The sequence below is a fragment of the Heptranchias perlo genome, chromosome 27 (genome assembly GCF_035084215.1).
Source record: "Heptranchias perlo isolate sHepPer1 chromosome 27, sHepPer1.hap1, whole genome shotgun sequence".
NCBI lineage: Eukaryota > Metazoa > Chordata > Chondrichthyes > Hexanchiformes > Hexanchidae > Heptranchias > Heptranchias perlo.
The window spans coordinates 41509164-41530288 of NC_090351.1; positions in this window are offsets into that span (position 1 = coordinate 41509164).

Consider the following 21125-nt stretch of genomic DNA (forward strand, 5'->3'; position numbering starts at 1 on the left):
AGAAGGTTATTGAAGGAGAGGAGAGTGACCCTGAGGTGAAGGGACTTAGGGAGAGACCTCCAGTGTGGGGTTGAGAGAGTTGAAGGCTCTGCCGGTGAAAGTGGAACAGATAAGGGGGGAGTGTTACAGACAAAGCTTGTCAGGGGAGGAGAGTGGGTGCTGGCACTCTGAGGCAGTAGGTTGTGGGTTAATCTGTTTTAGTGACGTTGGTTGAGGGATAAATATTGACCAGGACACCGGGGAGAACTCCCCTGCTCTTCTTCAAAATAGTGGCTTGGGAATTTTTACATCCACCTGAAAGGGCAGATGGGGCCTTGGTTTAATATCTCATTTGAAAGAGGGCACCACCAACACTGCAGCACTCCCTCAGTACTGCACTGGAGCATCAGTCTCGATTTAGTGCTCTAGTTTCTAGAGTAGAGCTTAAACCCACAACCTTCTGACATCAGAGACCAGAGTGCTACCCACTGAGCCACGGCTATCATGGGATATTGGAAAGTGTTGGTCTTCATTAGATGATAGAGGCTGTGTTGTGATGAGTGGTTGTCATGGGAGATACGGGAGCAGCAGGAAATATGTCAGACAAAAAATGTATGAAGTGCAACATTACTGAGGAAATGGGCAGTGGGAATGATAGTCAGTTCACTGTGCGCTGGATTACCTGCAGATCTGACATATACTTGTCCCTAACCATGCAACTAGACACCAAGCCACATTGTGGTGATGATTGCGATGGGCGCATATTGTTGTAATGCCCTGTTACTCAGTAACCCTCGGCTATCAACACCCAGCACGTCCTTTTCAATTCCCTGTTGTGATAATGGATCCCTTCCAATGCCGAGGCAGTAATCACGATTGCAGAAACATGGTGGAAGTTATGTAGAATGGAACAGGCATAATGAACTGCGTAACCAAAACCAAAGGGAATTCTGGTTAGAATTTGAGGGCATTACAATTGCTCATGTACAAGACATGATAATCATCTGAACCTGTTTTTTTTTACCTTGTCAATTTTTCTCTGTTAATTTTCTCCCTCTGGTGCCTTGTCCAACTAACCATTTCTTTGTGTATCAGGTTTGGGAGGCCAGTTAACCACAAGAGCATCGCAGCTGAGTTCAATCCTGTCCTTACCTGAAGTCCGCACAGGTGCCATTTGTAACCAAGGTGCCTGGATAATGATCGGGAGTACACCCTGACTGGATTCTCCTTTCCTTAGCTTGGAGTTCTGAGTCTAACTGCAGCACACCCTTACCACTGAGATCAGCGGAGTTAGCATAGAGCGGCAATGGAGCCTGGGACTTTCTTGGTCTGTGTGGCTCCGTTACTCACTGGATAAATCAGGTCAGCTATCGGAGGCGGACCTGCAACATTGCTAAAAATGCTCATCACCTGATTGGTGATCCTTTACTCTTCTTTAGCTTTGACTTTCTCCGCCGTGACCTTTCTTGCTCTTCTCTATTTTGTTGATGTGGTTATTGTCCTTCTGAACTTTTACCTCTTGACTCTTTCTAAGTTCCACCCCACATCCTCACTGAATTGAAATCAAGATTTATCCAAACATCTCCAACTCATACTTTCCCTAGAACTTCATAATTATAGAACTCTCTACCTAGGTTCGTCCCCTAACTTGACATCAGATAGTCGCTATTTCTCATTTTACCCTACTTTGTCTTCTCTCCTTGTTTTTCTAACCTTCGTAGTGCCTGCAATGTGACTATTGACCCTTCACCTAGCCTGCGGAATAAAAACCAACCAGAAAAGTTCTGAAAGTGCAAGAGCCTCAGATAGGATTTTACTTCTCTAAAAATAGAATAAGTGCTGGGCTCCTAATTACCAGTGGTTGGATAATGAGCCTATTCATTGGGGTCTGTTCAAAATAACAATTTTGGTGGCGATTTCCAATCAGTGTTCATACCAAAGATGCCTGAATACTTCATGTATTCCAGCTGTTGTAAAATTTTTAATTTTGTGAATTACTCAAGACAAGGTTGAATCCCATAAGCCTAGAAATTACTGCCGGTCATATCAACAAACAGACACTTAATATGTTCATCCTAGATTCTCCTGTCTACTTTTTAAATGAAGATATAAACTAGTTTATTTTAAATGGGGTTAAGACGTCTGCTAAAATAGCAGCACTGGGACAGGTGGCTGGAGCTCCAACTTAACTTCTGGGCGGAAGGATGGTGCGACAAAAAGACGATATTTTTTGTCTAAGATTTGGTTTGGTATAGGCTTCTTTAATTCTGTCACGTTAAATGTAGGGTCAAAATCAGCTTCATTTAGAGAAATCAGGCTCCAGCTTAACTCAACACATTGTTATTCCGATTGTCCGAATCGTTGCATCAGTCTGGGCTCGATTTGAACGCTGGTGAAGGGTCAGCGTCTAATCTACCATGTCTCTGTTTTAACCCATTCTTCCCCCTGTCTTGGCATTGGGTGTTGATGTGTCTGTCACTTTGCCATGCACCATCCACCGGTTAAGGTTGCTTATTTTCCCAGGATTGTTTTTTTTTCGTTTTTATTCGTTCATGGGATGTGGGCATCGCTGGCGAGGCCGGCATTTATTGCCCATCCCAAATTGCCCTTGAGAAGGTGGTGGTGAGCCGCCTTCTTGAACCGCTGCAGTCCGTGTGGTGAAGGTTCTCCCACAGTGCTGTTAGGAAGGGAGTTCCAGGATTTTGACCCAGCGATGATGAAGGAACGGCGATATATTTCCAAGTCGGGATGGTGTGTGACTTGGAGGGGAACGTGCAGGTGGTGTTGTTCCCATGTGCCTGCTGCCCTTGTCCTTCTAGGTGGTAGAGGTCTCGAGTATGGGAGGTGCTGTTGAAGATGTCTTGGCGAGTTGCTGCAGTGCGTCCTGTGGATGGTCCACACTGCAGCCATAGTGCGCCGGTGGTGAAGGGAGTGAATGTTTAGGGTGGGGGATGGGGTGCCAATCAAGCGGGCTGCTTTATCCTGGATTGTGTCGAGCTTCTTGAGTGTTGTTGGAGCTGCACTCATCCAGGCAAGTGGAGAGTATTCCATCACACTACTGATTTGTGCCTTGTAGAGATGAGCGCAGTGTAAAAGGAGAGTCCCGAGAGCAAGAGGAGAGTCCAAGAGCGGGAGGAGAATCCGAGAGGTGAGCGCAGTGTAAAAGGAGAGTCCGAGAGGTGAATGCAGTGTAAAAGGAGAGTCCGAGAGCGAGAGGAGAGTCCGAGAGGTGAGCGTAGTGTAAAAGGAGAGTCTAGAGCGCGGGAAGTGAGCCCGAGAGGTGAACGCAGTGTAAATCTAAGGCAAGTCATGGCAGCAGAGCTCGCACCCGTGATATGCTCCTCCTGCACTACGTGGGAAGTCATGGACACTACCAGTGTCCCTGGCGACTGTGTGTGCAGGAAGTGTGTCCAGCTGCAGCTACTGGATAACCACATTTCGGAGCTGGAGCTGCGGGTGGATTCACTGTGGAGCATCCGCGATGCTGAGACTATCGTGGCTAGCACGTTCAGTGAGGTGGTCACACCGCAAGTAAAGATTACGCAGGCAGAAAGGAAATGGGTGACCGCCAGGCAGAGTAAAAGGACTAGGCAAGTAGAGTAGGAGTCCCCTGGGGCCATCTCCCTCTCAAACAGATATACCACTTTGGATACTGTTGGGGGAGATGGCTTATCAGGGGAAAGCAGCAAGAGCCAAGTTCGGGGCACCACGGGTGGCTCTGCTGCACAGGAGGGGAGGAATAAGAGTGGCAGGGCTATAGTGATAGGGGATTCAATTGTAAGGGGAACAGATAGGCATTTCTGCGGCCGCAAACATAACTCCAGGATGGTATGTTGCCTCCCTGGTGCTAGGGTCAAGGATGTCACAGAGCGGCTGCAGGGCATTCTGGAGGGGGAGGGTGAACAGCCAGTAGTCGTGGTCCATATCGGTACCAACGACATAGGTAAAAAAATGGATGAGGTCCTGCAAGGTGAATTTAAGGAGTTAGGAGATAAATTAAAAAGCAGGATCTCAAAGGTAGTGATCTCAGGATTACTACCAGTGCCACGTGCTAGTGAGTATAGGAACAGGAGAATAGACCAGATGAATGCGTGGCTGCAGGGATGGTGTAGGAGGGAGGGATTTAGATTCCTGGGACATTGGGACCGGTTCTGGGGAAGGTGGGACCTGTACAAGCGGGACGGGTTACACCCGAGCAGGACCAGGACCAGGACCAATGTCCTCGCGGGGGTGTTTGTGAGTGCTGTTGGGGAAGGTTTAAACTAGAATGGCAGGGGGATGGGAACCTTAGCAGGGAGACAGAGGAGGGGGAAACAAGGATAGAAACAAAAGACAGAAAGGGAAGAAGCAATAGTGGAAGGCAGAGAAAACAAGGGCGAGAAACAAACAGGGCCATAATGCAAAATAAAACTAAGATGACAGCAATCTTAAAAAGACAAGTCTAAAGGCATTGTGTGTTAATGCGTGGAGCATTCGCAATAAGGTAGATGAATTAACAGCGCAGATAGATATTAACGGTTATGATATAGTTGCGATTACGGAGACATGGCTGCAGAGTGACCAAGGATGGGAACTGAACATCCAGGGGTATTCAATAATTAGGAAGGACAGGCAAAAAGGGAAAGGAGGTGGAGTTGCGTTGTTAGTAAAGGAGGAAATCAATGCAACAGTGAGGAAGGATATTGGCTCGGAAAATCACGATGTGGAATCTGTATGGGTGGAGCTAAGAAACACCAAGGGGCAGAAAACATTGGTGGGGGTTGTCTATAGGCCCCCAGACAGTAGTGGAGATGTAGGGGAGGGCATTAAACAGGAAATTAGAGATGCACGCAAGAAGGGTACAACTATAATCATGGGTGACTTTAATCTACATATAGATTGGTCAAACCAAATTAGCAATAATACTGTGGGGGAGGAATTCCTGGAGTGTGTACGTGATGGTTTTCTAGACCAATACGTTGAGGAACCAACTAGAGAACAGGCGATCCTAGACTGGGTATTGTGCAATGAGAAAGGATTAATTAACAATCTTGTTGTGCGGGGTCCCTTAGGGAAGAGCGACCATAACATGATAGAGTTCCTTATTAAGATAGAGAGTGAAGTAGTTGAATCTGAAACTAGGGTCCTGAATCTAAATAAAGGAAATTATGAAAGTATGAGGTGCGAGTTGGCTATGATAGATTGGGGAACTTTACTAAAAGGGATGACGGTGGATAGGCAATGGCTAATATTTAAAGAACGTGTGCAGGAATTACAACAATTATTCATTCCTGTCTGGTGCAAAAATAAAACAGGAAAGGTGGCTCAACCGTGGCTTACAAAAGAAATTAGGGATAGTATTAGATCCAAAGAGGAGACATATAAAATTGCCAGAAAAAGCAGCAAGCCTGAGGGTTGGGAGCAGTTCAGAATTCAGCAAAGGAGGACAAAGAGATTGATTAAGAGGGGAAAAATAGAGTATGAGAGTAAACTAGCAGGGAACATAAAAACTGACTGTAAAAGCTTCTATAAATATGTCAAGACAAAAAGATTCGTGAAGAAAATGTAGGTCCCTTACAGTCAGAAATGGGGGAAATTATAATGGGGAACAAAGAAATGGCAGAACAATTAAACACATACTTTGGTTCTGTCTTCACAAAGGAGGACACAAATAACATGCCAGAAATGTTAGGGAACCAAGGGTCTAGTGAGAGGGAGGAACTGAAGGAAAGCAATATTAGTAAAATAAATAGTGCTAGGGAAATTAGTGGGGCTAAAGGCTGACAAATCCCCAGGGCCTGATAATCTACATCCCAGAGTACTAAAGGAAGTGGTCCTGGAAATAGTGGATCCATTGGTGGTCATCTTCCAAAATTCTATAGACTCTGGAACAGTTCCTACAGATTGGAGGGTGGCAAAGGTAACCCCACTATTTAAAAAAGGAAGGAGAGAAAAAACAGGGAATTACAGACCGGTTAGCCTAACATCAGCAGTGGGGAAAATGCTAGTCTATTCTAAAAGATGTGATAACAGAACACTTGGAGGGCATTAACGGGATTGGACAAAGTCAGCATGGGTTTATGAAAGGGAAATCATGCTTAACAAATCTACTGGAGTTTTTTGAGGCTGTAACTGGTAGAATAGATAGGGGAGAACCAGTGGATGTGGTGTATTTGGATTTTCAGAAGGCTTTTGATAAGGTCCCACACGAGAGGTTAGTGTGCAAAATTAAAGCACATGGGATTGGTCATAATATACTGGCATGGATTGAGAATTGGTTGACAGACAGGAAACAGAGAGTAGGAATAAACGGGTCTTTTTCCGGGTGGCAGGCAGTGACTAGTGGGGTACCGCAGGGATCAGTGCTTGGGCCCCAGCTATTCACAATATATATCAATGATTTGGATGAGGGAACTAAATTTAACATTTCCAAGTTTGCAGACGACACAAAGCTGGGGTGGAATGTGAGCTGTGAGGAGGATGCAAAGAGGCTCCAATGTGATTTAGACAAGTTGGGTGAGTGGGCAAGAACATGGCAGATGCTGTATAACGTGGATAAATGTGAGGTTATCCACTTTGGTTGCAAAAACAGAAAGGCAGATTATTATCTGAATGGTGATAGATTGGGAAAAGGGGAGGTGCAACGAGACCTGGGTGTCCTTGTACACCAGTCGCTGAAAGCGAGCATTCAGGTGCAGCAAGCAGTTAGGAAGGCAAATGGTATGTTGGCCTTCATTGCAAGAGGATTTGAGTACAGGAGCAGGGATGTCTTACTGCAGTTATACAGGGCCTTGGTGAGACCACATCTGGAGTATTGTGTGCAGTTTTGGTCTCCTTATCTGAGGAAGGATGTCCTTGCCATGGAGGTAGTGCAACAAAGGTTTACCAGACTGATTCCTGGGATGGCAGGACTGACGTATGAGGAGAGTTTGGGTCGACTAGGCCTATATTCACTAGAGTTTAGAAGAATGAGAGGTGATCTCATCGAAACATATAAAATTCTAACAGGACTAGACAGACTCGGTGCAGGGAGGATGTTCCCGATGGCTGGGGAGTCCAAAACCAGGGGTCACAGTCTCAGGATACGGGGTATGCCATTTAGAACCGAGATGCGGAGAAATTTCTTCTCTCAGAGGGTGGTGAACCTGTGGAATTCTCTACCACAGAAGGCAGTGGAGGCCAAATCATTAGACGTATTCAAGAAGGAGATAGATATATTTCTTAATGCTACAGGGATCAAGGGATATGGGGGAAAAAGCGGGAACAGGGTACTGAGTTAGACTATCAGCCATGATCATTTTGAATGGCGGAGCAGGCCCGAAGGGCTGAATGGCCTACTCTTGCTCCTGTTTTCTATGTTTCTATGTTTATGTTTCTATGAAAGGCTTTGGTGGGTCAGGAGGTGAGTCACTCACCGCACAATACCCAGCCTCTGACCTGCTCTTGTCGCCACGGTATTTATGTGGCTGGTCCAGTTAAGTTTCTGGTCAATGGTGTCCCCCAGGATGTTGATGGTGGGGGATTCGGCGATGGTAATGCCGTTGAATATCGAGGGGAGGTGGTTAGACTCGCGCTTGTTGGAGATGGTCATTGCCTGGCACTTGTCTGTCTCTGGTGGCTCTGGTTTAGCTCCCAGACCAAACCAAGCTCACTGATCACAGTGAATGAAGCCTCTCCTGAATGCACGGGCTGCTCCCTGTCAAAAGGATTTCCGGAGCACACTGGAGGCTATGAGAACCTGACACAGTGGGCCTGTACTGGTGTTAGAAGTTTGATAAATATGCCTAGGAACATTTTTATAAATAGATTTTTTTTACATAGAATTTACAGCACAGAAACAGGCCATTCGGCCCCACTGGTCCATGCCGGTGTTTATGCTCCACACGAGCCTCCTCCCTCCCTACTTCATCTCACCCTATCAGCATATCCTTCTATTCCTTTCTCCCTCATGTGTTTATCCAGCTTCCCCTTAAATACATCTATGCTATTTGCCTCAACTACTCCTTGTGGGAGCGAGTTCCACATTCTCACCACTCTATGGGTAAAGACATTTCTCCTGAATTCCCTATTTGGTTTTCTAATAAATATTTTACTTTCAATGCTCCCTGATTTTCCTGGTGCTTCAATAATTGTCCTAATCTGAGACCCATTCTGTTCGATGCTTGATGTGGTGTAAAGTTTATTAAATTTTCATTGTAGGGCCTGGGGTGTTCAGACCAAAAGCCTTTGTTTCTTTCGCTGATGATATTAGCAGACCTCCCTGGCAGTGCTCATGGTTAGTGAGATAATACGCTTTTCATGAAGGCAAGAGTGTCATATCATGTAATGCACAAATTATTTTTCTGCTAAGGTGGGACTGTGTCCCTTTAACAGACTCGGGTTAATCAGTGTTTAATTGTACAGCTATGGAGGATTTGTTGGATTGACAGGTCGATTAATGAGACCACGTAGAACAAGTTTGTTCTTGGAGAGAGGGAACTGAAACACAGATTTTAAGATTACTTTCCATCTGTAAGAAGAAGAGTCGGTACGGGAGATGGAAACTGCACTGTTTAAAAAGTTTAAATCTTCCTACATTAACACCAAGCTAAGGGCTGTTCAGTCCTTTGGTTTGTTTTAAATTACTTATCTGCTGCGACTCTTGGGAAAGTGAGTCAATGATTTAGGAAGGACGATCCAATCAGGTGTAGGACAATCCAGGCCTAGTAATTTTACCTGGGTTAGAATAAATTTGCCTGTGATTAAGAGTAGCCCAAAAGTGTTCCAGGAAGTGTGCACCATCCATGAGAATTTTAATATGTTTTGGGAGTTTTTGTTGATTAGTCAATGGTAAGACATGAGGGGGAGAGAAGTGTGTTTGTCAGGAGTCGACATTCTTCACACTGATTAATGGGGCCACAAAATGTGGTGATTCTGGTTTGTGCTCCAGGTTCGAAAACCTTGGCCCAGGTCGGATCAAAGGGATGGGAGTTTCTGATCCTGTGCCAGTATATTATTCTTAATATGGATCTATTCATCCATCCCCCCACCAACAGTCACACATAGCACAATAAAAAATGTATTGTGCAATTGTTGTTTTTATATAAACAATAGTTCAATAAAACAGTTTCTTTCTTATTTAGACTGTTTAAGCTTTAGGGCAAAATACCAACCAGCCCATTTCAATCAAAGTCCCGCTTTGAAATTCTACCTTCAATCCCCACCGACTCGAGCACACCCCCTCCCCCCTCCCCCCCCCCCCCCCCACCGGCCCCGGCCGACACTCACCCCTACTACGTGTCAGGTACTTTCTGTGCAGTGCCCTGAGGGACTTGGCAAAGATTAGTTTCACTCGAGCTAAATTTTCATCCCATTCATTGTCAAAAACTCTTTTTTTTCTCCCTGTGAAAATGATTTGATGAAATAATAAGGTCAATGGAGCAAATGTCTGATATCTGCAATGTCCAAATTGACAAACTCTCTGCGCTGGGTCCTGGAGGATGTGCTGAAGGTCAGTGGATGCTTTTTACTTTTGAAATGTTTTGGAAACAATGCAAAGCAACATTTAACTTTCTGCTTGTCCATCAAAGATGGGACACAGGGGTATGGCAGTAATTCATACCTGAGGAAATTTTCCTGCCTTATTTTGTTTCTTGCCTTTCCTTGATGCTACTGACTCATTGGTGCCAGCTCACACTTCGACACCTCACCCAAGTGGCTCAAGTTAACCTGCATAGGATGATGCCAACAGACTACTTGGCAATAGTTAGCATTTCTGTCCTGCCTGGCCCTGTCCTCAACCAGTATCCACAGATCCAGCAGGAGTCACTAGATGGTGATCAGCAGTGGGAATTCTGGCAGGATTTCCCCTCTTTAGCCCAAGGCCATTGAGTCCTGTTGTAGTCCCTCTACTGAGCTAGTTCAGCGTTGACAAGGGTTCGACCCTGGGATCTCCCCGCACGGCTCAGAGCCACGCTGTACAGTACATCTATCTGCTAAACCATACCTTCTCATTGAAGTAAATCATTTTTATATTCAGAAGTTGAGAATTTGTACGTATATACATCCAATTTTGTTATACATTTTTTATCCTTCCCTTTCACTTAGCTGGTGCTGGTGCCTCAACAAAAATACTTAGATTGAAACAAGTAGGTACAGCAAACCATTTGAGTCTCAGTGAATACAAACTGCAGTAAGTAAGCAATCCTTGTCATATATCCCCTCTATATCTTTAATCTCCAGTATCTAGTCTACTACAAAATACTTGTCAGATCAGATAAATACATTTACACTCAACTAGCCAGCGATACCTTTCTGATTCAGGCTGGTTTGGAAGCAGGGCTGTCAACAACTAGATTAGAAGAACGCAATTTAATGCGAGTCTCCATGCTAGGTGATGAACAGCATACTTTTAGAGTACTGACAAGTAATGGCCCTCTTGTTATTACAAACGCATTGTTCGGGAGTCTTAATGCATGCCTTGAACTGTATTGCAAGATGCATTATGCTCACATGCTGTGCTGATCTTTTCCACTTATGGCATCAAAAGCCAAACACTTGCAGTGTCAGTCTTACTGCTCACAGCAATCTCTTTTAATTTATGATCTCATCGGTACAGCGATTCATTGGAAAATAGGGTAGAAATGTTTGTTTTATAATTTGGAGGTCAATTTTCTGATTTAATGGATGGAAAATTTTGCAGGTGCAAATACCTGATATGTGCTGCCCTAAACAGGGGAGGGGTGAAATTCAACTTCGGCTGGTGGCGCATCAGGCAAGAGCAAAACGGACAAGAGTAGAACGGGCGATAACAGAACGGATGAGAGTATATCAGGCGAGGGCAGAACGGGTGAGAGTATATCAGGCGCGGGCAGAATGGGCGCGGGCAGAACGGGCGAGGGCAGAACGGGCGACTGTTATAGACTCGACCCGATTTGGAAAATGATGGGAATAGGGTGTCTAATGGGCAGACAATCTGCTACCAACTGTTCACCCTTGGAATCTTCCCCTCGGGGCCTGGCATCTTTTAAAGAGGAAGTCCCACTGATGCATTTGAACGAAAGAGTGTGGGACCCTTGCATCGTCACTCATAGATAATATAAACATTGCTTCCCTAGAATGGGACATTACAACTTCTGCTAACAGTGTGGCGCTGATAGTCAATGGAAAATCACTGCCCACTGATGACCAATGGAAAATCACTGCCCACTGATGGCCAATGGAAAATCACTGCCCACTGATGACCAATGGAAAATCACTGCCCACTGATGGCCAATGGAAAATCACTGCCCACTGATGGCCAATGGAAAATCACTGCCCACTGAGGACCAATGGAAAATCACTGCCCACTGACGGCCAATGGAAAATCACTGCCCACTGACGGCCAATGGAATATCACTGCCCGTTGATGACCAATGGAAAATCACTGCCCGCTGATGACCAATGGAAAATCACTGCCCACTGACGGCCAATGGAAAATCACTGCCCACTGACGGCCAATGGAAAATCACTGCCCACCTGCTCCCACAATCACATCTGAAAGAAGAAATGTCTCAGACAGAGGCAGTGGGATAGGAACTAGAATTAGAAGAGAAAAATCATATAATATCATCATGATTACATTAGCTGGATTTTCTTGGTCCAAAATATTAATAACATGTTTTACAGAACTGTTACCACAACATAAAGGGTATTCCCTAGATCACTGCAGGAAAAAGTTACAGGAAGTCATTCCAGACTTCAAAGGAGAGTACTGTTCTACACAATACAAAAGCATGACCATTAGTTTAATAAAGGGTTTGATAGTTGTCTGAGAGGAAATCCCCAACCTAACCATATACATTTTGTAAACTGGTAGGTTGGTTATTACCTGTATCAGCTTGGCTCAGTTGGTAGCACTATTGGAACACAGGAACAGGAGGAGGCCATTCAGCCCCTCGAGCCTGTTCCACCATTCAATTAGATCGTGGCTGATCTGTATCTTAAACTCCGTCTACCTGCCTTGATTCCAACCCTTAATACCCTCGCCTAACAAAAATCTATCAATCTCAGTTTTGAAATGTTCTATTGACCCCCCAGCCTCAACAACTTTTTGGGGGAAGAAAGTTCCAGAGTTCCACCATCCTTTGTGTGAAGAAGTGCTTCCTGATTTCACCCCTGAACGGCCTGGCTCTAATTTTAAGATTGTGCCTCCTTGTTCTGGACTCCCCCCACCAGAGGGAATAGTTTCTCTCTATCTACCCTAGCGAATCCTTTAATCATCTGAAACACTTCAATTTGATCACCCCTTATCTTCTCTATTCAAGGGAATACAAGCCTAGTCTATACAACCTGTCCTTATAACATAATCCTTTTAGCCCCGGTATCATTCTGGTGAATCTGCGCTGCACCCCCTCCAAGGCCAATACATCCTTCCTGAGGTGCAGTGCCCAGAACTGAACGCAGTATCTCTAGCTGGAGTTTAACCAGAGCTCTGGTGAACATAAGCTGTAACATAACTTCCACCCCTTTGTATTCCAGCCCTCTTGAGACAAAAGCCAACATTCCGTTAGCCTTTTAATTATCTTTTGTACCTGTCCACTAGCTTTTAGTTATTTCTGTACACGAACTCCTAAATCTCTCTGTTCCTCCTCTCTTGTTAAACACAACTTACCTTTAGCAAATCTGATTTCTATATTTGGATTCCTAAATCTATCTGTTCATCCACAGTTCCTAACTTCCCGCCATTTAGAAAATATTCTGATCCATCTTTCTCAGGTCCAAAGTGGATGACCTCACACTTTCCCACATTGAATTCGATCTCATAGAGTCATAGAGTCATAGAGTTATACAGCACGGATAGAGGCCCTTCGGCCCATCGTGTCCGCGCCGGCCATCAAGCCCAGTCTAATCTAATCCCATATTCCAGCATTTGGTCCGTAGCCTTGTATGCTATGGCATTTCAAGTGCTCATCCAAATGCTTCTTGAATGTTGTGAGGGTTCCTGCCTCCACAACCCTTTCAGACAGTGAGTTCCAGATTCCAACCACCCTCTGGGTGAAAAAGTTCTTTCTCAAATCCCCTCTGAACCTCCCGCCTTTTACCTTGAATCTATGCCCCCTTGTTATAGAACCCTCAACGAAGGGAAAAAGCTCCTGAGTATCCATCCTATCTGTGCCCCTCATAATTTTGTACACCTCAATCATGTCCCCCCTCAGCCTCCTCTGCTCCAAGGAAAACAAACCCAATCTTCCCAGTCTCTCTTCATAGCTGAAGCGCTCCAGCCCTGGTTACATCCTGGTGAATCTCCTCTGCACCCTCTCCAAAGCGATCACATCCTTCCTGTAGTGCGGCGACCAGAACTGCACACAGTACTCCAGCTGTGGCCTAACCAGTGTTTTATACAGCTCCATCATAACCTCCTTGCTCTTATATTCTATGCCTCGGCTAATAAAGGCAAGTATCCCATATGCCTTCTTTACCACCTTATCTACCTGTTCCGCCGCCTTCAGGGATCTGTGAACTTGCACACCAAGATCCCTCTGACCCTCTGTCTTGCCTAGGGTCCTCCCATTCATTGTGTATTCCCTTGCCTTGTTAGTCCCTCCAAAGTGCATCACCTCGCACTTTTCCGGGTTAAATTCCATTTGCCACTGTTCCGCCCATCTGACCAACCCATCTATATCGTCCTGCAGACTGAGGTTATCCTCCTCGCTATTTACCACCCTACCAATTTTTGTATCATCAGCGAACTTACTGATCATACCTTTTACATTCATATCCAAGTCGTTAATGTAGACCACAAACAGCAAGGGCCCCAGCACAGATCCCTGTGGTACCCCACTGGCCACAGGCTTCCAGTCACAAAAACAACCTTCGACCATCACCCTCTGCCTTCTGCCACTAAGCCAGTTTTGTATCCAAAGTGCCAAGGCACCCTGGACTCCATGGGCTCGTACCTTCTTGACCAGTCTCCTGTGCGGGACTTTATCGAAGGCCTTACTGAAATCCATGTATACCACATCCACTGCGTTACCCTCATCCACACGCCTAGTCACCCCCTCAAAAAATTCAATCAAATTAGTCAGACATGATCTTCCCTTGACAAAGCCATGTTGACTATCCCTGATTAATCCTTGCTTTTCCAAGTGGAGATTAATTTTGTCCTTCAGAATTTTTTCCGATAATTTTCCTACCACTGATGTTAGGCTCACTGGCCTGTAGTTCCCCGGTTTTTCCCTACTCCCCTTCTTGAATAATGGTACTACATTAGTGGTTCTCCAGTCCTCTGGCACATCCCCTGTGGCCAGAGAGGTTCTGAATATATGTGTCAGAGCCCCCGCAATCTCCTCCTTTGCCTCACACAGTAGCCTGGGATACATTTCGTCCGGGCCTGGGGATTTATCCATTTTTAGGCCTGCTAAAACCGCCAATACCTCCTCCCGCTCGATGTTAATATGTTCGAGTATATCACAGTCCCCCTGTCGTATTTCTCTGTCTTCGTCGTCCTTCTCCATTGTGAAAACAGATGCAAAAAATTCATTTAGAACCCCTCCTACATCTTCCGGCTCCACACACAGATTGCCATTTTTGTCCCTAATGGGCCCTATTTTTTCCCTAGTTATCCTCTTACCCTTAATATACTTATAAAACATCTTAGGATTTTCCTTTATTTTGCTCGCCAGAGTTTTTTCATGGCCCCTCCTTGATCTCCTAATTTCCTTTTTAAGTATCCCCCTGCACTTTTTGTACTCCTCTAGGGCTTCCTCCGTCTTTCGCCTTTTGTATCTGCCAAAAGCCCTCCTTTTTTTCCTAATCCATTCTCGTATATCCCCTGACATCCAAGGTTCCCTGGAGTTCTTGGAACCACCCTTGACCTTTACGGGAACATGTTGCCATTGTATGGTCTCAATATCCCTTCTGAAAGACTCCCATTGCTCCGATGCGGATTTTCCTACAAGCAGCTGATCCCAGTCCATTTTGGCCAGATCCTGCCTTATCCTATTAAAATCGGCCTTCCCCCAATTTAGAACCTTTATTTCCGGCCCCTCCCTGTCCTTTTCCATGACCACCTTAAATCTCACTGAATTATGGTCACTGTCACCAAAGTGCTCACCTACTAGCACTTCTTCCACTTGGCCGGACTCATTCCCTAGAATTAGGTCCAGTACTGCCCCCTCTCTTGTAGGACTTTCTACATGCTGGCTCAAAAAGCTCTCCTGGATGCACGTTAAGAATTTTGTACCCTCTAAGCCTTTTACACTCTGAGTATCCCAGTTAATATTGGGGAAGTTGAAATCCCCCACTATTATTACCCTATTATTTGCACAATTTTCTGAGATTTGCCTACATATCTGTTCCTCTATCTCCCCCTGACTGTTTGGGGGTCTATAGTACACTCCCATCAAAGTGCTTGCCCCCTTTTTGTTTTTAAGCTCCACCCATATGGCCTCATTTGAGGAACCTGCTAATATATCATCCCTCCTTAAGGCAGTAATTGATTCTTTAATTAATATTGCGACCCCCCTCCTCTTATACCTCCCCCTCTGTCTCGCCTGAAGATTCTGTACCCCGGAATATTGAGCTGCCAGTCTTGCCCCTCCCTCAACCATGTCTCTGTGACAGCAACAATGTCATACTCCCATGTGTTTATCAACACCCTCAGTTCATCCACCTTATTTGCAAGACTCCTTGCATTAAAATAGATGCCATCCAGCCTTGCTCTTACATATTTGCCCTGTCTTCCAAGCTGACTTGTTTTTTTCTCAATATTTGGCTGCACATCACCCCCTATTGTAGCTCCACTCTGTATCCCATCCCCCTGCCAAGTTAGTTTAAACCCCCCCCAACAGTGCTAGCAAACCTCCCCGCAAGGATATTTGTCCCGCTCTGGTTCAGATGCAACCCGTCCGACTTGTACAAGTCCCACCTTCCCCAGAAGCAGGCCCAGTGATCCAGGAAACTGAAACCCTCCCTCCTGCACCAACTCTTTAGCCACGCATTCATCTGTTCTATCCTCCTATTTCTATACTCACTAGCCACAGTTTTTCCCACTCACCTAATCTATCAATGTCCCTTTGCAACTTCCTCCTCCCATCTACACTATTTACTGTGCCAACTAACTTAGTGTCATCAGCAAACTTAGATATACAGCTCTCTATTCCTTCATCCAAGTCAATTATCCATATAGTGAAAAGCTGAGGCCCTAATACAGATCCCAGGTGGACACCACCAGTCACATCCTGCCAATTTGAGTACATACCCATTATCCCTACTCTCTGTCTTCGACCAATTCCCAACAAATTCCCTATCCAAGCCAGTAGTTTGCCTCCAATTCCATGCGCCCTCATTTTTGTTAACAGTCTCTTATGTGGAGCCTTGTTGAATACCTTCTGGATGTCCATATAAATAACATCCATAGACACTCCCTTATCTACCATGTTAGTTACCTCCTCAAAAAATTCAACTAGGTTCATTAGACATGACCTACCCTTTACAAATCCATGCTGGCTCTCTCTGATCAGCTCATATTAGTCCAAGTGCTCAGTCAATCTGTTAGTCTGCCTCTAAGTTAGAATATTGTAGGTCCAACTCTATTTTAACACATGATCTAGGCTGACACTTCAGTGCAGTACCGAGGGAGGGCTGCACTGTCGGATGGGCAGTACTGAGGGAGGGCTGCACTGTCGAAGGGGCAGTACCGAGGGAGTGTTGCACTTTCGGAGGGGCAGTACTGAGGGAGTGCTGCACTGTTGGAGGGGCAGTACTGGGGGAGCACTGCACTGTCGGAGGGGCAGTACTGGGGGAGCACTGCACTGTCGGAGGGGCAGTACTGGGGGAGCACTGCACTGTCGGAGGGGCAGTACTGAGGGAGTATTGCATTGCCGGAGGGTCAGTACTGAAGGAGTGCTGCACTGTCGAGGGGCAGTACTGAGAGAGTGCTGTACTGTCGAAGGGGCAGTACCCAGGGAGTGTTGCACTGTTGTAGGGGCAGTACTGGGGGAGCACTGCACTGTTGGAGGGTCAGTACTGAGGGAGTGCTGCACTGTCGGAGAGGCAGTACTGAGGGAGTGCTGCACTGTCGGAGAGGCAGTACTGAGGGAGTGCTGCATTGTCGGAGGTGCTGTCATTATGATGAGATGTTAAACCGAGACCCTGTCTGCCTGCTCAGTGTTTAGAAAGGTTTGAGTGCTGTGCTCAGGATGCAATATAACTGAAAGTCTTTCTTTTCTATTAAACCCTTGTGTTTAAAAGCTCAAAATTTTGAATCTACATTCTCAAGTTTATCTCCCAAATCCTGGCGCTGCCCTCTATTCAATTATCTTTTTTCCTGGATGATGGAATAACATTGACTCCTTATCTGGGGAGCAGTCTTCAATGACATCATTCGAACAACCCATTGAAGAAGAAGGTAGCATCTTAAGGAAGCACAGAATGAGAAGGGGCCAATCGATCGCTGAAGCCTACCCTCTTCCAACAGACGGTGTATCTTGGACTCCATCCCACTTATTATCCTGAGGGAAGGGTCTACAAAATTACTCCCCAAAAGTAAATCAACCAGAAAGCCCACCAATCAGTCCATGAAATTATACATCACTAAATAGTTCCCTTTTGTGGTATATTTTCCTGGTCCCCGCAGTTCAGGAATGATCATGTTACTCAGAGCTGACAATCATCTCAATCTGTATTTACCCATGGACATAAATTATCAATAAAATTGGAGGTCTATATTGATAAGTTTAGAGAGTAACTTTAGTAATTCCAGTGCAGAATTTTGAGGATGTTAGTTTTAATGAACAGAAAATGGTACAAACCGTGAATCGTGTGTGCCCCAATCACTGATATGCATTCCCGTTATTACAGTTCTGCTAAATCGTAAAGTTACCCCTTAATCTTTGAATATTAATCATATTAATAGTGGGAACATTTAGCACAAAACCTGTTTGCATTAACCAGTTAGTGCGAGTAATCGGGTGCTGAAGGAATGGACTACAGACGAGTGAGTACACGTGCAGTGAGCTGGTAGTGTAGGTCGGTGAAACTGGAATAAGTGACATGGTGAGACTTGTGCTTATACTTGGTGAGTGGGAAAAGGGGAAATGCTGAAATGATTATACAGTGTGTATTTAGAGGGGGTACAGATTTCTTTTCATAAAGAGAAGGCAAGTTAAAGAGGAAAGGGGTCATAGTGCAGTGCACAGGAAGGTTGAAAAGAGTAAAAGAAGACCAGAAATTTCTTTTGGAAGAATGCCTGACACATTAGTGGGACTTTCCTCTGTCTGCGATTTCAGTTTATAATAAATAGGTCAACACATGTGCTAAAACAGGGATTTTGTAGAAATGGGTTAAGAGTTCCTTCACTGTTGTCGCCAGCAGTAATTTCTCGGCTAGACAAGACAAGGTATTGGTAGATGACACCAAGCTCGGGTTTTTAAAGCCTGTAGATTATAAGAGAAAGGGGAGACTGAGGGAAAAGTGGAGTTCCACATTTTTGAGATTCTGGGAATCAATGAGTTAGAGTAGGAGATGGTTGAGGTAAGTCTTAACTTCAACATAGTGAGGATATCAGGAGGACTGGGTATGTTGAACTCAGAAAGAACAAGGGGAAAGGTTGAGAGGAGCAAAGACCATAGTGATCTCAACAAAATAGGGAGGCAAGGAAGATATCGAGAGCAGCTCATTGTCATGGTAGTTCGACACCCAATTGGTTAAGTTAATCCACAAAAAAAAAGCCACACGAGCATTATAAAGAAATCTCAGACCAGCACCTAGCTGTCCTGAAACTCAGATGTGTGGCTTAAGTGAGCAGGCAACATACAGCACTTTATCACGACTCTCCTAAACCTTGTTAGACTAAACAGTTGTGACTTGGCTGCAAAATAGTGCATGATTCCAGATGCTGGTCTGTTTGCAGGCCAGCCTAATTGGAGTGACAGGCAACGACGCTCTTTCAGCAAGGCAGCAACTTAAGGGTGGCCCTGCTTGTAGCAGTCTTGTTCCAGTCCTCCTCGCACTGTCACCACCCAGGGTGTCCAGGTACCTGTCAGCTCAACTTCAAGCAACTTCATTCCGAGCAGAGTGCCTGAAGCAGGACTCTTCCACGCCTCTAACACTCCAGTTCAAACTACCGTTGGCACTCTTTGTTAACCGCTGCTACTGGACCTAGCTATCAGGACCAGTGCGGGAGTCTCAGTACTCTATGGCCCTCCAGTTTCCTCTTCCTACTATGAATGAGGTTACTTAGGTGCTGACTGCTTTTCAATCCCAAGGAACCACGCGTGATTCAAGACAATGGCCTAGAAATTAAAGTTGGGGTAACGATTTACATTGGCAGTAAGTCAAGACAACAGAATAGCAGGATGAGGAAAGCGGCATAGTATGATTTCTTGATCGGCTTCAGCAGTGTGCGATGCTAATGGCCATGATTTACATTTTTAAAAAGTCATTCTGGGGATGTGGGCATCATTGGCAAGGCCGGCATTTATTGCCCATCCTGAGTTGCCCTGAGAAGGTGGGGGTGGGCCTAGATTGCACAGTGAGTGACTTAGGTCAGTTCGGAGGAATAATGCTGATGTGATCGGGGATGAACCATATTCCAGAGTCTTCACATCACATGGCCGATGTCCATTTCACAATGGCACACAGTGCAGCCAGCATCTCTGTAGTAGGGATTTCCCAACAAACTACTGTCTCTGAGCTTCTAGACATTGTTGTTCTATATGCACAACACAATGGGGATTGCATTCAATGTTTCCTGACACTCAACTTTGCAGAGGAAGATCAGAGGCATAGGGGAGGGCAGCCAAAGATCTAAGCTGGCACCTGAATGTGTACTGCCTGGTCACACCGTTACTATCAGCTGTACTGACCCATGGATTGACTATAGCAGTGTCTTATGATGTAAGGGGGCAGTGGCTGGGCTCTGCTAACTCCAACGGTGCAGTACCGAGGGAGTGCTACACTGTCAGAGGGTCAGTACCGAGAGAGTGCTGCACTGTCGGAGGGGCAGTACTGAGGGAGCGCTGCACTGTCAGAGGGGCAGTACCGAGGGAGTGCTGCACTGTCGGAGGGACAGTACTGAGGGAGCGCTGCACTGTCAGAGGGGCAGTACCGAGGGAGTGCTACACTGTCAGAGGGTCAGTACCGAGGGAGTGCTGCACTGTCAGAGGGTCAGTACCGAGGGAGTGCTGCACTGTCAGAGGGGCAGTACCGAGGGAGTGCTGCACTGTCAGAGGGGCAGTACTGAGGGAGTGCTGCACTGTCGGAGGGGCAGTACCAGGGGAGAGCTGCACTGTCGGAGGGGCAGTACTGAGGGAGTGCTGCACTGTCGGAGGGGCAGTACCAGGGGAGAGCTGCACTGTCGGAGGGGCAGTACTGAGGGAGTGCTGCACTGTCGGAGGGGCAGTACCAGGGGAGAGCTGCACTGTCAGAGGGGCAGTACTGAGGGAGTGCTGCACTGTCGGAGGGGCAGTACTGAGGGAGTGCTGCACTGTCGGAGGGGCAGTACCAGGGGAGAGCTGCACTGTCAGAGGGGCAGTACTGAGGGAGTGCTGCACTGTCGGAGGGGCAGTACCAGGGGAGAGCTGCACTGTCAGAGGGGCAGTACTGAGGGAGTGCTGCACTGTCGGAGGGGCAGTACTGAGGGAGAGCTGCACTGTCGGAGGGGCAGTACTGAGGGAGTGCTGCACTGTCGGAGGGACAGTACTGAGGGAGTGCCGCACTGTCGGAGGGGCAGTACTGAGGGAGCGCCGCACTGTCGGAGGGGCAGTACCGAGGGAGTGCTGCACTGTCAGAGGGGTAGTACCGAGGGAGTGCTGCACTGTCGGAGGGGCAGTGCTGAGGGAGTGCTGCACTGTCGGAGGGTCAGTACTGAGGGAGTGCTGCACTGTCGGAGGGGCAGTACTGAGGGAGTGCTGCACTGTCGGAGGGGCAGTGCTGAGGGAGTGCTGCACTGTCGGAGGGTCAGTACTGAGGGAGTGCTGCACTGTCAGAGGGTCAGTACTGAGGGAGTGCTGCACTGTCGGAGGTGCCGTCTTTCGGATGAGACGTTAAACCGAGACCCTGTCTGCCGTCTCAGGTGGATGTCAAAGATCCCACTGCACTATTCGAAGAACAACAGAGGAGTTCTCCCGTGTCCTGGCCAATATTTATCCCTCAACCAATATCACTAAAAAATAGGTTATCTGGTCAATGCTGTTTGTGGGATCTTG